The sequence below is a fragment of the Coenobita brevimanus genome, chromosome 7 (assembly GCF_032717465.1).
Source record: "Coenobita brevimanus isolate Jiangsu-jjx chromosome 7, ASM3271746v2, whole genome shotgun sequence".
Taxonomy (NCBI): domain Eukaryota; kingdom Metazoa; phylum Arthropoda; class Malacostraca; order Decapoda; family Coenobitidae; genus Coenobita; species Coenobita brevimanus.
The window spans coordinates 8,371,997-8,389,455 of NC_136960.1; the positions used below are offsets into that span (position 1 = coordinate 8,371,997).

At 41.2% G+C, this 17,459-nt stretch overlaps 1 non-coding gene across 1 annotated transcript; it reads left to right on the plus strand.

The window, feature by feature from the left end:
* Positions 1-16,211: 16,211 nt before the first annotated feature.
* TRNAP-UGG (transfer RNA proline (anticodon UGG)) lies at positions 16,212-16,283 on the plus strand. The gene has a single exon. It is a non-coding gene; the product is annotated as a tRNA-Pro (tRNA).
* The last annotated feature ends 1,176 nt before the right edge of the window (positions 16,284-17,459 follow it).

The following is a 17,459-nucleotide window of genomic DNA, read 5'->3' on the forward strand; positions in this document are numbered from 1 at the left end:
GCAAGAACAAGTAAACAAAATGTGTCACAGAAAGACATTGCTACGGCTTTCCATCCTTTTTATATCACTTCTTCATGACTAGCCTCATATTGTTGTGTTAATCTGTTGGTATAAGTCAGCATTCAAGATAGAGGGAAGGCAGTTTACGCCAAGGTAAGGCGATGAAAGTATAGTAACTTTACAGTACAGTAGGGATAATCTTCGTCTCGTAATGTTCTTGTTCCCCTGTGTCAGTGACCATACACAACACCCACCTTGTCTGGCATACACACGAGTCACTATACTTCACCGTTATTAGCTATAATTCAGTTACTGATCCAGTCTCCAGAAAAGAAGACAGTATTACCTTGATGCAGTGCCGTATTCTGTAGTTACTCTACTCTGTTCACTTTGCCATAGCCTAATATTGCCATCCCTCCATCGTCAATGCTGAGTTATAACGATAGATTAACACAAGAATATGAGACCAGTCACAAGGAAGTGATTAGAATAGGATGGAAAGCAGTAGCAATTTTTTTCTGTCCCACTAAGCTGTGTGAAAAAAGCAACAAAAGGATGAAATTTTGGGTCAAGTTAAAGTGAATGAACTATAGCAGTCTAGGTGCGAAAATTTAATACCGATCGTAATTACCTGTTTTCATTAAAAGATGCATTGGGATCACCATACAAGTACTGTCTTTGACATTATCAGCAGTGACAGTCAATGGCCCGTATTCTCGTCGATTAAAAAAGCTCCAACATCTATTCCGAGTGTATATATTTTGCATATTACACGTTACTGTCCATCCTCGTGTTACATAAATAATTCTAATGTCACCATACTTTGCAGAGATAACGTACAAAAGGATATTCACCAACCTTATCCAAAAATGAATCGCAAAAGATATTGTACTGGGGAACTTCCTTAACCGACGAGAATACGGGCCTATAATTATTACCGTAATACACCTGTAATTTCCTCGGTTAAAAAAAAAGGTTCCCTAGAACCTCTTCCTTAGCGATTTGTTTCAGCCAGAGGCGGGGAGGAATATGTGGTATTTCTCCCACCATCTGGATCGAACACTTGGGCTGGTATTCTTGTAGGGTGAGGGAGCTCCCTAACACCTTTCCCTTACAAGTTTATTCCTGTATGTGCCATTTTGATAACTGCTTTTATTTTATTTATGCAATATATGTCGATAATACAAAGGAAGAAATATAATGCAACAGATCGTTAAGGTGTAACATGAAAAAAATCGCTAAGGAAGTGGTGTTAGTAAGCTTCCTAACCCTAGGAGAATATGGGCCTTGGTCCGAGGTGCAGCAAACCTTTTATGGCCCACGGAACACAAACACACTGTGATGCAACTATACTTGTTTTTACTCTAACTTGGCCCATATTTTCCTTCTTTTGTAGTTAGTTTATTTCACAGAGCTCACTGGCAGAAAGAGACATTGCTGTGGCTCTAGATACTCTCCACAGAATTTCTTGACTGGCATCGTATTCTGGTGTCCATCTCTTGTAACAGCGTAGAATATAGGATGTAGAGATGGCAGCTTAAGGCCAAGTTAGAGCAAATGGGGTATAGTTAACGGCAGAGCAAGTTTACCAAGGCCAAGGAAAGCATCATACCACAAAAATTACTCAGTATCGAAACAGACAAAGAGATAATTGCATGCCGGTAGCACATTATCACTTTCTTATCAGTATGCCATTAGACAAGCCTTATACTCGTTAAAAAAGTACTTTTATTTCCTCGTGTATTTAACTTTATTGTCTGTTAGGAAGCATTTTGAATTTTCTGCGAAACTCAAAGTGGCGAGCGAGTCATCTCGGAAGCATTAAAATTTCCTTAAGTAATGCAGAAGTCTTGTCGCATTTCCTGCTTGTCTGTTCATGGCCTTGATAATTAGTTTTGTTAATTAGTAGCAGTTGACACTGATACATTTATTTAGCTGTAGATCGGTGACATCAGTATCGGTGGCTGCGGAATCACCATACTGATTTTCAAAGTCCATGGGGACACAACTTACGATGAAGACTATATATATAGCCAATGCGAACTAAAGGGAAAAACATTTTTTTTTAAGCTTTATTAGTATCCATTTGTTACCCCATGCCTCGAAATATCAAAAGAAGGCGTCTTACTTCACTTCTCTGTCGGTTTACCTCGAAAAACTACTTCAGTAATCGTTCCACATGGAATTTATATCCCAGCCCAGTACTGACATTCGGTGTGACACGGTAGGGGCATAACCCCTTCAGTCCGGTGACGTATTTTCTATTGTATCTTTTCTTACCACCATACGATTTCATTCAGCTTAAGAAAAAGTCCTTCCCACTGAACTGGCTAAATAAGACTGTATGTAATCCCACCAATTCGAAAAGTACCTCCTAAACGGAATATATTCGTCTGGTGAAGGCAAGGATGAAATATTTAATATATCACATGACGAAAATGTTAAGAGTTTCGTAGGGGAAGGACAAGGAAATAAAAGAGCAGAATTTTTCCATGTGAGTTCTTTTCCTGCAATAGCTAATTCATTCCTGTTGCAACAAGGAAGTTATCGCAACACTTGAATCTCGGACGTTGATTCACAGATGTAGTCAGTGTTTTGTTATTATTATTATTATTATTATTATTATTATTCATATTTTATTATTCTATTATTATTATTATTATTATTATTATTATTATTATTATTATGATAATTATTCATGGTTGGATAGTATCAGATTTTATTTAAAAAATAAAAAATTATTTTTTAAATCGGATTTCTTTTTACATTATTTAAATCAGATTTTTCTTTCTTAAATCTACGATTCGTTTTCCAACCCTGTTTGTGCTTTTCGGAATTCTGTCAGGAGAGTACCATACTGGGTCTTTTTTCCTCCCACTTTTTTTTTTTTTTTTTTATGTGTCCGACTCTAGGCATAGGCTTCACAGCCTGTTCCCAAGGCCCAGTAGTCCTCCTACATACCATACACCTCTACACGTCACCACTTCGGCACTAATACCCACCGTCCATATTGAATACATGCTAGGGCTGTCTCATACAGGACTGGTGTATTGGTATTAGCGGGAGTATTTTTATGACATGTCGGCGGGTCCCCTGGTAGATCAGTAAAACCTGCTTTTATGAAATTCAAATCCTTAAACTATTCCCTGCCCCAGCAAGGATTTGAACCTGGGTCCGGTGGGACTGCAGGCCACCTCTCTACCGACTGAGCCACTTGCTGCAGTGCGTCCATTAGGCATGATTATATATCACTGTTCAAATAAACAGACTTACAAAATTGAAAATAATAATGTGAGTGGGAAGAGGGAGTAAGGCAGTGCACCACAGGCTAGTACTTCTTGATATTGGGGAGGTTACTCACACTGTCAGATACTGAAGAAAGTTGCCAACTTTTTTTTTCATATTTTGTTAAATCAGGATCATAATCATTAGACTGAATCATGTTACTGTATTAGATTGAATCATGTTACTGTGTATTCAAACAATCGTTTAGTTCGTACGGTATGTTAACACTGAATATAATCACATTTATTGTTATTATCAAAGAGCTCTCTTTCCTCTGTTTTTTAATATTTGCCTTGTAACAGAAGGCAATCACTGGTGCCTGACTTGATCAAGATCAGTACAGGAAGAGTACAGGCCAGGCAGACTTGATGCATCTGTACAATACATATCCATCATATTCTCTGTCTTCTTCATTTTTACTGTATTTATATCAAAAAACCCATTTTGATTTAAATCATGATTTATTTCGCTGATTTACATCAATTTAAATAATTTAAGTCATAACAACCATGTTATTCTTATTATCCACTCACTCGATGTAGTGCTGCTCTCGGGTGTCTGTCCTTTCCTTTCCTCCTTCCTTCTTTCTTTCCTTCCTCTTCTGTCTTTCTTTCCTTCGTCCTTGTGCCTACAGGTGACTTTTCACTCCCTCTTCTATCTATCTTTCCTTCATTCTTTCCCCTTTCTTCTGCCTATGGGTGACTCTACACTGAGTGACAAGCCAAATGGTTTCATGTACACCAGGACACCATTTACTACGGTGGGTGGTAACCATATAACCAAATTATGGCGCATTGTGGTTTGGTGGGTAATTATGGCACTCCATTCGAATTGAGCCGGTGAAGGTTTATATCCAAGGGGTGGTTAGGATGTATTGCTCACGTATTATCACTCAGGGATGAGTGAGGCTGGTCACTCTCATCTTAAATGTCAGGACCAGCTTGCCTTGGCTCGGGCTGTTACGCTCCTCATGGGGCAACGTAGGATTGGGTGATGGATGGATTATTATTATTATTATTATTATTATTATTATTATTATTTTAGCCCAATTAAAGAGAAGTGCAGAAACTTCCTTTATATTTTCTTTCCTCCTACAAAAGTTGATCTGGAGGTACGCGAAAAAAAATAACTTTTCTTTATTCTGCGACTGAAGTCTTGTACGATTCTTTTATTTCCATGTGATTTTGTAGTACTGAATTGCCTTAACTTGGCCCAGTGGTTCGTCCACGTAGGCTGATGGCAGAAAGAGACAATGCTACGGCTCTGCATCCTTTCCATTGCATTTCCTCGTGGGTATCTTCATATTGTAGCATTAATCCATTGGTTCTGCAACTCGGCATTCAAGATGGAGGGATAGCAGTTTTATGCCATGTTAATGTAAAAATGGGTGTAGTATGGATGCCTGAGGAAATGCGAAAGTTGAGCAATATGTGAGGGGAATCTGTGACTGTGACTAGGGAGGTAGTGGCTGTGGCGTTTGGTACCTGAGTTAAGAGTGCGTTATGCTGGGTCAGGAGTATCGTACGGTATTAGGTTTTATAGAGTAAGCTAAGTTAGGTTTAATGTAGTTAGGTTAGTGTAGCCTTAATTGGATGAATTTATATGTTGCATTTTGGTGTGGTTGAGGTAAGGTAGGATAAATTTTGCTTACTGCGATTGGTTAACACAGAGTCGGCTGTAATGTGTTAATTTATGTGTTGTATTTTGGTTTGGTTGAAAGAGCTGACTGAGTGCCTAACGGCGCGCCGTCTGTCTGTCATGCATGTACCTTTTCGTTTTGTTATTTCGTCTGTTCCTGCCTTTCTATATTTTTCCGTTTGACTCTTTGCATGCTTAATTATCTTTCCATTTGCCTTTGTTTCTTGCCTGACCTTTGCCTCTGTGCCTCCCTTCCTCTCCACATGTGCACAGAATACAAATAAACATAGACACACACAGACACGAAGCACAGAGACACACAAAAACGTATACAAACACTGACACAATCACACAGGCCCATACACTTGGTCAAAGACCAGAGGTGTCAAACTGATGGCCCAAGGTGGCCTTCGAAGAGGAAAAGAGTGGCCCGCGATGACTAAAGACAAAATGAGAAATAACAAATGGAAAACCCCATAAACTTTGTCATATGATTAAGTGAACAAATATTACAGCACTGTTAGGAAATATATTGGTAATTTGACTGATAAAAATACAATTTGAATATTTTTTTGGTGAATAAATATGTCACGAAAATTTCACTTAAGTATTATCAGTGACTTGCAGCAGAAGCCATTGCCACTGCAAGGGGTAGAAGGCGTACCGAACTTCTCCGAACATCTGAATAGGCTGCGGCTTTGCAGTATTATTTACCGGTTTTATAGTTTAGGAAGACTTGGTCCTTAAACTGAAGTGTGGCCCATGGGATGGATTGAATTTGACACCACTGGCACAGACACATACTAACACACACACTCACAACCTAACAAAAATACTCACAGCTATTAAGACACATGTATACACACACTCACATAATCGCACACCAAAGGAACTTAGAGAACCGCATAACTTGTAAAGGAACGGAAGCCACACATACAGATAATAACAGTGTTTCTCCGTAGTAGAAGTAAGATGATCATGATAACAGTGTTTCTCCGTAGTAGAAGTAAGATGATGAAGAATTTCCACGTCCTGGAAGGTTATTTTGGACTCCTTTTAACCTCAGAAGGGCAGGAATCCTAACGTTAAGACACTAGTGTGGCGGTAGTAATAATAAAAAGTTAAGATTTCTCACGTGTGGCATGGAATGTCTTTTTTTATTATTACCTCCCCCAAAATGAAGTTGGCGGAGGTTATGTATTCATCACTGTTTGTTTGCTTGATTGATTTCGGTTTGCCCACAAAATATCTAATTTTGTGGATATGTGGATCACGGCTCAAGGAAGAGTTGCTTAAATCTTGGTGGTGATCTGAGCTCGTGTTCCGGTTCAGGTTTGTTTGTTTTTGTGTGTGTGCTTGTCGACAATATATCTAAAACAGCCATTAATGGATTTAAGTGAAATTTTGTGGGTATGTTAGTCATGGGCCAAGGAAGTGTTAAATTTTGATGGTGATCTGGGTTGTTTCTTACAAGCGATTTCGGAGGTATGTGCTCTCTGAGTGCGATTTATTTGTTTTTGGTGTCATTAGATTACTGGCCTTCATCACCTTCATCTCAGCTTTTAACTTTTAAAATTACCAAATCACTTTATTTTATTTCCATTCGGACTGCCATAAACTGCATGTGTAAATGGGAGATGAGACAGTAGGGGTGTTAATGGCAGAATGAGGGGAGTAGGGGGTGGTGGTGGTGACGGAAAGCGGAAGAGGATAGTGATGATAGCAGCGATAAAGGTAGTGATGAAACGAAAAAGTAGCATGTGGTGGTGGTGGTGGTTTTAGTGTTGTGAATGGTAATAGAAGGGAACGTGAATATTTATTATTACATTATATCCTTATGTGTTTTGAATAATAGCCTAAGTCTACGTTTTTACCGGGGCACTGGGGATCATATGACACAGATATTCACTGCAGTTTGACGGAGTGCCGGTAACAGTATATAAGACAATAAGTGTACTTTAAAGGTGGCTGCAGGACATAATTATATACACCATCCACCACTAGGCCTACCTGTGTCCCCGTAAGTTGAGTCATTGCTCCCCTGGAACATTCTCCTGCCTTCCTCTCGTCCTTAGCCTTATGTGCTTACCTTAGTGATGGTAGCTGTACATAAAACATAGTGGTAGTAATTGTAGTTTATTGACAAAAATGCTTACACCAACCACCATCGCCACCACCACCGCCAATGGCGTCATAAGGTAAGTCACTGCCTCCCTCCATCTCCCCTAGTCCCCCCCCCCCTCTTTTCTGCACGAAACATCTGACCATCATGGTGACTTAACGGATACTGTCAAATTAATAATGACAAATTCCACTTCGTCCGTCGACCTGACAGGACAATCCAAGTCTTTCTCCAGTAACCAGCACGTCACAGTGTAAATCACCATCTCTCTCAGTAACCATCATTTTACAGTTTATCTACATCAACTTTTAGGTATTACCGCTTCCAGTCATATAACTCTGTGCCAGGTTGCAGAGACTTCTCAGCTGAAGTCGCGGCGTTCGAGAGTGAATGTGTCATTATTGTGCCCTGGCAATCTACCCGTCAACAGTGCGTCCGATTTTGTGTATAATGTGATACGTGTGTGATTCGTGTATAATATGCTCGTGTATAATAATATTCGTATATGATACATTCGTGTATAATATTGATTCATGTAGCCTGTGATACGAAATCGGACGCACTGTTGACTGGTAGGTTGCCAGGGTACAATAACGACACCTTCATACTCATTCGCCGCGACCTGTAGCAGGTAACACATCATCAGTTATAGCTACATTAGGTTATTAATATTCAGTTCTCTTACAATTCATCACCAGCTTCTCTTCAGCTTTATTTATACCTCTGTTGTAAGTCTGTCCATACATTCCCTGAACATGGTACAGTACATGCATCTGTCACTATGACATCGATACTTAACCCCTCCCTCAGATGTCAGATTGCCTTGCATATGATTTACAACCTTCGACAGTGCTCTTCGCAGGCACGCAATACTCAGTAGCATTCAGTAGTATTCTAGACTAGAGTAGCTTAGCATACCCATTTTACTCTAACTTGGTCTAAAATTGCCATCTCACCGTCTTAAATACTGAGCTGTAACAAGAAATTAACGTTAAACTAGTCTGCAGGTCATGAAGAGGTACTGTGGAAAGGATGTAGAGCCACAGTATTGTCTTACTGTGGCACTAAGCTACGAGAAATAAGCTACACAAGGATAAAAATGTGGGCCAAGTTAAAGTAAAACGACCATTGTACATTCATGCTTTGAGAGATTATTTAAATATTCTAAGGTAACTTTGAAATGGATTTGGTAATGTGAAAGCGTGGTATTTTATGATGTTATAACGAAAGGATAACACTGATATAACACGGGGGGATTTATGATACCGGATATGGATAGGGTGAGTGTAACAATGATTCTTACTGCGCCTGTTAATCTTAATTGAATGGGTTGTTTACGTCATGCATTTTTTTTTTTCAGTTATGCTTAGACGGAGGTGAAGGGAGACATGGTGATGTGGTCTAAGGTTAGATTAAGTAGGTTACATTGGTTAGATACGGTATGTGTAGAAAGGGATGGTTTTTATTGGTGGTTAATAATTCGTTTAAAAGTGGCTAGCTAGGTTTGCTGCAGTTTAGCTACTTAAGACAGGTTATATTAGGCTGTCTTACTGTATATAGTCCGGTTAGATTAAGGTATTGTATGTTTGGTTGATAAGTTTTGGATGAAGTGAAACGAAGGTTAGAGACGTGTGTAGGTAGGTGATTAGGATGGCTTACGTTAATTAGTTTAATACAGGTCAGGGTCTATATATCACTTTATGTTATGTTCAGTTAGGTTACGATCGTGTTAAGGAAAGTGGAGAAGGAAGGTACGAAGTTACTAGGAAGTGGGTGAAGGGCTGACAAAGAGGCAGTACCGTAGTGGAGGTGGGAGGAGGGAGGCAGGGGAAGGAGAGGGGGAGGAGATGAGGTTGGGGGGAGAAACAAAAGGGAAGGGGAGGGGGGACACATAAGGCAATCGACATCCATTAGCCCTTTTGTCTGGCGGTGCATTGATAATTACACAGACAATGAGCGACCGATTATAACCTGTGACTCTCAGTGTAAAACTAATGCTTAATGGATTCTTTTTTTTTCACAATGCTGGGATGGCGTTAAGAGAGAACATGATATGAGAGCGAGAGATGGGAGTGCGAAAAGGAATGGCGAATAACTGATGGAGGAAAAATTGAGGGAAGTAATTTATAAGACAGATATGAAGGTGCGTAATGGGAGGCGAGAGACTGGATTTGAGCGTGGTTTAGAGGTGAACCTGTGTCTGCTTGATTTCAATTTTGCCAAGGAACAATGATTTTGGTTAGAGTTGGTGGGTGATCTTTTTTTTAATCAGTAAGGAAATACTGAATAAAATATGGAGACTTTTAATATAGAAATAACAGAGGAATATAAAAAATTAGGCTGTTAATGAGTAGTGACATGGAGGTCAGATGGTCCTTTTCTTGAGACCACCCTTCACAAGCTGTAATAGACGGAGAAATATAGGAAGTTACATAATTAATTATAACAAACTGTCCTTTGACGTAATGTGTTTTAAAGAAGAATCCTTGTCGGCACAAAGTATTAACCCATTCAGGTCGAGGACGTCTTTCTTATTCTACGTACAAAGGATTATAATAAGCTTTGAGGAGACACAGAGTACGGTACCAGTGGGAATACTGAAGGCTATTCATCCCCATCAGTTCGAATTCTCTCCAGGGCTAAGGAAGGTCGTTTGGCTGTAGCAGGAATATAAGGCATCAGCGTAGTGAATGAGTCAAAGAAACCTACAGATGATACAGAGAATTAGAAACGTCAATCAGACTACCATTTAGAGATAAGAACCATCATTTTCTGGTGTGTAGCGTTTCGCCCTGTTCAGGGCTTCTTCAGACACGCAGGGCGATACGTTACACACCAGAAAATAAAGGCCTTACATCTAATTTGTTAGGCATCATACCCACAATATCGATGAAAAAAGTCAGTGTGCTATGGAAAATACAACCCCAGCACACACAGGTGCAACAAGACCGTCACAACACATAGGCTACTTCTACTCTACCGACTTCACATAGCTACTCCATGCTGCCACACCAGTTACACACGTTACGTAAATCTTAGCCTTATTAACAGATGACATCGTTACGGTCTAATGGGTCTTTTGTTATCAGAACTTGCTATGTACGTACCGTACGTTCAACCAAAAAGTATCGCCCATCTTACCGTAAGTATTCTGAAAACACGAACGAAACATTGTGATAAATGGGGCATCGTGCGATTAAAAGTGCAAATATTGTCCTTCGTAATTATTAGGACTCGAAATCGCATAAATTGTCACATTGGGTGATATATTTTTTGAAGCAACAGGTTAATAGATTCATGTGCGTCTGCAAAACTAACAAATTTTCACAACTGTCGATCCTCAGGTGTGCGGTACTTTTTTTGGGTGACTGTACTCTTATGTACAAATTACCAAACTACAAAGTGCCACACCGTACACTGCGACACCTGGCAGCCACACCACAAAGTGTTGCAGCTCACACATAAGGCAATCGATTATCCATTGCGGCAAGTGGCAATGTTGGGTGGGAGAGAGTCAGATTAGAGTTTGAATTCTTTATTATCTCTAACGTTTCGGGCTACACAGAATTAAAGATGGGTTCTGTGTAGCCCGAAACGTTAGACAAAATATAGAATTCAAACTCTGACCTGAATCTCTCTCCCACCCACCATTTACATATCACACTACCATACCACACCTCCCACACCCCACACTACCACACCTCACACTACCACATCACACTCTACTGTACCTCATAGTTTTAAATCACACACACTGCCACACCAGACTGCCACATCACATACTGCCACACTACACTCTTCCAAATTACATACTGCCACAACTCACAAGAAAGGCTACCACACCCCACACTGCCACATCTCACCTCACTGGCACGCTCCGGCCCCTAACTTCTCAGACCTTTCACAGGACCTTGTAGCTATAACGAAGGCAATAATTAATGAATATTTTTCCCCCTTTTTCTCGCAAGATTTGATCCGGCCACTTAGCTTGGCGAAGTACCGCACTTGAACCTCCACGATATGTATCACACAAGGGATATGTTTCTGTGTGTGTGTGTGTGTGTGTGTGTGTGTGTGTGTGTGTTAGGGATGTTTCCAAAGACAATGAATCAAGGAATACCTGATGGGATGTATTGTAGTGATGGATGCGCTTGTAGTTAGTGCGGCTAGTAAATGTGTCCTTTATCTTGTTCACATTTCCCTTCATCACCGTAAACTGGAAGGTCGCGAATTTGTATCCTGACTGTTGTTGGTAATACTTAAATGATACTGATAATTTTGTTGTTACCGGTATTCCATACACCCCACAACAGCTGTTCTAAATAATATATCCCTAGTATACTCGTAAATCAGACATGACTTTTGGTGCGTAACTGACGGTGTGTAATGGTATGTGGTGGCCCTTGTCGTTAAAGGCTAAACTTATCGATGAGGGAAATTGGATGAAGATGGATGTAAAACTAATTACGAGTTTTTCCTCATTCTCCTCATCACAGTTCCAGCTTTCTTATCCTTTTCACCATTTTTTATCTCACGTTTACCCCCTGGTGAAATGTATGTTGTTGTGGTGGTGGTGGTTGAGAATGACAGTATGAGCCTACCCTGCAAAAATGGGCCATATATGTCGGTCGCTGAGGTGTGAGAGTAAGATTTTTCTCCTAAAAATATTAAGTTGGAAGCAAAAAGATGAACTGGCTGGGCGGATAGATTTGGGCAGTATAGGATAGGATGGTGATGAAAGGTGGAACGTGGCGGTATGGGGTCCGTGATGGTTCAGAACGAAATTTTCTACAAATTAAAAAGCCAGCACAAGCAGCTGTCATATACCTTACCCTATGCAAGACAGGTTGTGGCTGCTTTTGCTATTTAACCTCCGTCTTTCTGGCCGAGCAAATCCGTCGACCACAGGTAAGCAACTGCTTCTATAGTGCCATCCTACAGGTGCAAGCAGATACAAGACAGTACGTAGCCGTGCAGAGAACCGACGCTTCCTTGCGGAAGACAGCGCCTCTCCAAGGCCGTATCGTGGTACCTTGCGTGGCGATGTGCAAGTATATACGAGTATAAGGAGGCTTTGCGCCCATGTGGATGCTGCAGTTGCTCTACCCACAATCACAGCGCCACCACGTGTAGGCTCCTCTTGTGTCATTAAGGCAGATATAAAGAGAATGAATAAGAAGAGGAGGGAACGGATCACAGCGGGAAAACATGTAGTTCGGGAAGGGAAAAGGAGGGGAGGAATAACGAATGAATCATGTAAGATGGGGTTTGATTAGGTCAGGGTTGTTCAGGAAATCTGGTGTTACCGTGAGAATGTTGATGACTGTTAAGGCTTGCCAGAGACTCTACCACTCCTGTTTCTTCTCTCGAGGCGTAAACAAGATTAATAAACTAACCAGCACAGGAAAAATATACACTTGGCACTTGTTGAAAGTTCTGATCAGGAGGTTTCTTGCTTACGGGTTCCCTCAGGCAGCCACCAGTATCTTTTTCTCAGTTGGAGCCACTTTTTTTATATTCAGTACTTATATGTCGTAGCAATGTATAAGATGGGTGTGCGTTCGAATAAAGGGTTGGAATGTTTGTGGTGGAGCCGGGTGATTCCAGAATTCCAGGGTCGTGAATGGTGAATGAATGTGTGGGTGGCCTATTCTGTTAGACATACTTTTGACTAGTTCTCCCACTATCATATTTTCTCCCTTTTCTTGCTTTTTTGACCCCATGTCACCTCACCTGCAAGTGGAAGAGGTGGGATGATGATGATGATGATGATGACTGTGATGATGAAGAATAATTGCGGGAGTTAGAGTTATATCTGTGAATATGTTGTGTTTATATGAATGGAGTTCTGAGAGAGAACACGACAGTAATGGTGAAAAACTTGGTGAAACTATGATGGATGGTGAAACATTGGCCTTATCAGATCATTGTAGGGCGTGCTGTTTGTCTTAAGTGAAGTGGATCTTTGTGGACTTTTCTTTTGAGGTTAAAAGCCTTTTTTTTTTTTTTTTCCTACAACTGCCGACCGTGTGTAGGCGTGGAGTTTGCACCAGGAACAGAGTTTTCAGCTTGGTCTTTTGGGAGCTAATTCATATTTAACCTTTTTTTTTTTCTTCTTCTTTTTTCCTTGTTTGGTTTCGTGGAAGTATGCATAGCTATTTTTATGCATTTCGTCCCCTTTTAATTTCTCTTAACTGAAACTTTATTAACAAGCTTACACGGAATAGGCTTACATCTGAATAACACGTCACGAATTTGCAAATCTAAATGTATTTATTATTTGTCGAGCAGATAATGTTCTTTGAACATAACTGAAGGAAAAAAGTTAAAACTGCCGTTGTGAATAGAACATTTTCTCACGAAACTTCAGTAAAAGTAAAGCTAAAACTGAACACTAAGATTCCGTGAGGTGTTAGGGTTGTCGAATGTAAAGTAAGCAAACCATTTGATTGCCTACTCATTATTGTTTCCCTTTAAATCCTATAAAAATTTGTGACTTGTCGAGTTAGTGTTTTCGTTCCTTGTAACCATCCACCTGTACACATCCCCATCCAACTGTACATATAGTAGGACCCAATCTTACACAAAAGAATGTCATAGGTAAACAGATACAGTATGGAAGCATAAAGGATTTCAAGCAACAGTGGTAAAGAAAGAGTTTATATATGTAAATTGGAATGAGAAAAGGAAACAGTGACTCAAGAACGAAGGCTGCTGAAGGTGTGAACGGTTTATGAAGAGAAAGCTGGATAGAGAGGCTGCAGGAGTACTGTACATCATTGCATGGAAGTGAAATAGCATTGTGGCCTGGGTAATGAAGAATGAAGAAGTGGATCTGTAGACGAATACAAATAGAAAAGAATTTAAATAAGAATGTTGGGAAAACGGTGAAAAACAAAGCCTGTTAATCAGAGGATAGTAGTAAATACATTTATAAGTTACGGGAGGGAAGGGAGAAATGGCTGGAACAGGGATTGAGGAAGGAAAAGTTAAGATGAAGAGAGAATATGAGACGATGGAAATAGAGGAGGAGGAGGGGGGGGGTCGGGAGGAGAAAAGAATTAAGGCAGTGGAGATTTTTCTAACCGCTTCACTACCAGACGACGGTCGTAAATCGTGTGACGACATCTAAAACAAAACAAAAGACACCTTGGTTCTAAGGGTGCGGTGTTAAAAAGAGTACCGACGCACCCTTCGGGTGAGCTATTTCACACCTGTCTTGTTATCAGCTGCTGCTCCTGTACCCACCCTGCCTCACCCTGTCCCACCCGTCTTCCTTCGACCTCGCCCTGCTTCGCCGTCTCTCAATCTGCCTCACCCTGCAGCACCCTCCATCATCTCTGCCTTTCCTTACCCTGCCCCACCCACCCGCACTGTCATGCCCTGCCTCACCCTGCCCCACGTACCCTCACTTTGTCTCTCCCTGCCTTTCCGTGCCCCACCCTCCCACTGTCTCGTACTGCCTTTCCCTGATTCACCCACCTACCCTCACTCTGTCTAGCCCAAGCTCACCCTTCCTCACCCTGCCTCATCGTACCCTAGTCACCATACTCTGCCTCACTCTGTCTCCCCGGAAGGATTATTTTTTTTCAAGATATTTACAAGAATTTTGAAGGAGACATTCTTCATTTCATTTGGCTGGAAACGTGTTACGATTGTCATATAATCGTTATCTCATGTATAATATTAATGATGACCTGCCGTATCGTGGTGGAGATATGTGGTCAAAAAAAAAAAAAAAAAAATCGTAGTTGTGGAAAAGAGGGGTCAGTACAAACAGGGAACGTAATGCACTGAGGATATTTTTCTCATAAGCTTTCCACTCATATGATGTGGCGTTGGGCAGTAGCACTGGCAAATCATGGATGCCTTGCTGGCCTTGTTATTGATATTATATTTTTTATCACCAACTCACATATCCCCGACTCATTTTTCTTTCGCCTTATCCTCTGGCATTCTCTTATGCTCCTCCTAACTTCACAAATCTCCAGTTCCTCCCTCATTTCTACTGTTGTTTCTTCACTCTGAATCTTCCGTCCTGCCTTCCTCCTCCTCCTCAAAAATCCAGTTGACCCAGCATATCAGGTTGCTAACTTAGGCTCCTCCCCTTACCGTGGCTGTTCACCTCCAGCTCCTCTCGTTTGACCTCTCTCCTTCCTTGTCGTAGCCTAGGCCGTAAGCCATTTGAGAGAGCGAGAGAGAAAGAAAGACACACACACACACACACACACACACACACACACACACACACACACACACACACACACACATACACGCACACACACACACACACACACACACAAAGGCAGTTAATACGAGGAATTGCACGACTGTGTTTGTGTTTCCATATGCCTAATTCAAAACTTCATTTAGGGTGATCACGACTAAGAATATCAAAGCATCCCCATTACTCTCTCTCTCTCTCTCTCTCTCTCTCTCTCTCACGAACTCATCTGTGTTGTTTCCATTTCATTTCTGATCTTCCTCTCTCTATTCTGCTTTCCAGTTTGCAGTAGTATTGTGCCCTGTCTTTCTTAACGTTATTAGTTCCCTTGCTTCCATTTGTACATTCTCCCAGTAACTCAGACTTCTCTTACATTCTTTCGTCATATTTGCCCCTATACACTTTCTCTCTTATCTCTTCCCTTGGTTCTCGGCCTTCCTTTCCTAAAACTCCACTTACGGTACCTCATGCTGATAACATTTCCATCTCCATACAGTCTCATTGTGACAATTTGTGAATAAATTGTTTCTCCGTTAGTTATTGCACATTTTGGTCTCTGACGCCGCCCTTTGACTAGTACATAGTTAACACATCCTGTATAAGTTGCTGTGAAGAAAATGCTTCTCCTCTTTCTACGGTAGCTTAACTGAAGCCGTCCGTGGATTAACGCCGTACGAGCGATAATCGATAAGCTGAGGAAATGAAGGTTAGACTTTTTTTTTTTTTTTCCTTCGGACTCCCTACTCGGAGCATTGTCATGAAAATAATATGAGGCGCTCCGTGGAGGAACTCAGACGGCGCCTTGTGTCTAAAATTCAGTATTATATCCTCCATTACCTCGGTTTCGATTTTGGTGCATTTGACGATACTCTGTGTATCTCCATAATAATTGATCTCCCCCCGACCTGTGACCAGTGCTTAGTTAACGCGTTTACTACGTTCGGCCTGTTGGTCTAGGGGTATGATTCCTGCTTTGGGTGCAGGAGGTCCCGGGTTCAAATCCCGGACAGGCCCGGATTTTTACTCAGTGTTCTTTACTTTAAGGCTGATGTGTATACTGCTGACAGTGAGGCAATTGCTTAATTATGAGGACATTCTGCCATTGCGTTGCTTTATTTTTATTTTTTCAGATATATTAGTGATGTACATAGGGCACAATTGTTCTTCTAAATCCATTCTCATAAAACTTTCCATACCGTATTTGTTGTTTCTAAGACACGATATTTTCTACCTTTTTCCCTACCCCTCTCCCCTTTTTTATGCCGGATGGTACGATGGGTGAGGGAGAGCCTTCCTCTTTTCTGTCGTTCCCACACACAGTGGTTAGATCTGAGTAACCTTGTTATGAACCAGTGGCCCTCCTCTCATCTGTTTTTCCCATGTACTCATGTGTACACCCCAAAGATAATTCGTCTACCAGTATTATATAATGAAAGAAAAGCATTCGGGAGCTGAATCCTAATCGCCCTCCAGAATATACTCTTGTCCAAGCTACAAGCGCGGGCCCCCCAGGGGGGCTGGATGATGGCGCCCCTCCCAGGGGGGGGCCGCGCCGCCCCCCGGCCTCTTTTGGCCATATCTTGATACCCAGAAGGTTTCATGTTGATAGCTCAAGCCGTTCTTTAGATATAATGGTGCTAAAGGCGGCCGATAAGAACTAGTTGACCATTGGCAGCCAATTTGCTGACCTTGACCCAGAGTGCCAATTTTCGAACTCGGCCAAGATTTTGGCCATATCTTGATACCTTGAAGGTTTCGTGATAGCTCAAGCCGTTCATGAGATATAATGGGAACACACACACACACACACACACACACACACACACACACACACACACACACACACACACACACACACACACACACACACACACACACACACACACACACACACACACATAGGCGGGCAAAAACATTATCTCTCCGCCCTGGTAAAGGCTGGCGATAGTAAACTGCCTGCACTGACAGGGTCTTTCATGTGCGAAGTGGATTTTTTGGTGACGACAAAAATACGAAATCAAGATGACGTCATCATACTGAAGAAATTAGTGGTGATATTTCCAACCCCCTCACGTCGACTGGTCGCCTCTTTGACAAATAAATTCGCCTGGATATAATAAAAAAAATAAATGAAAGGACAGTACAAAGAAAACAGAAAAGGAAGAATCCGTTATTCGGTACAGTAGGAGT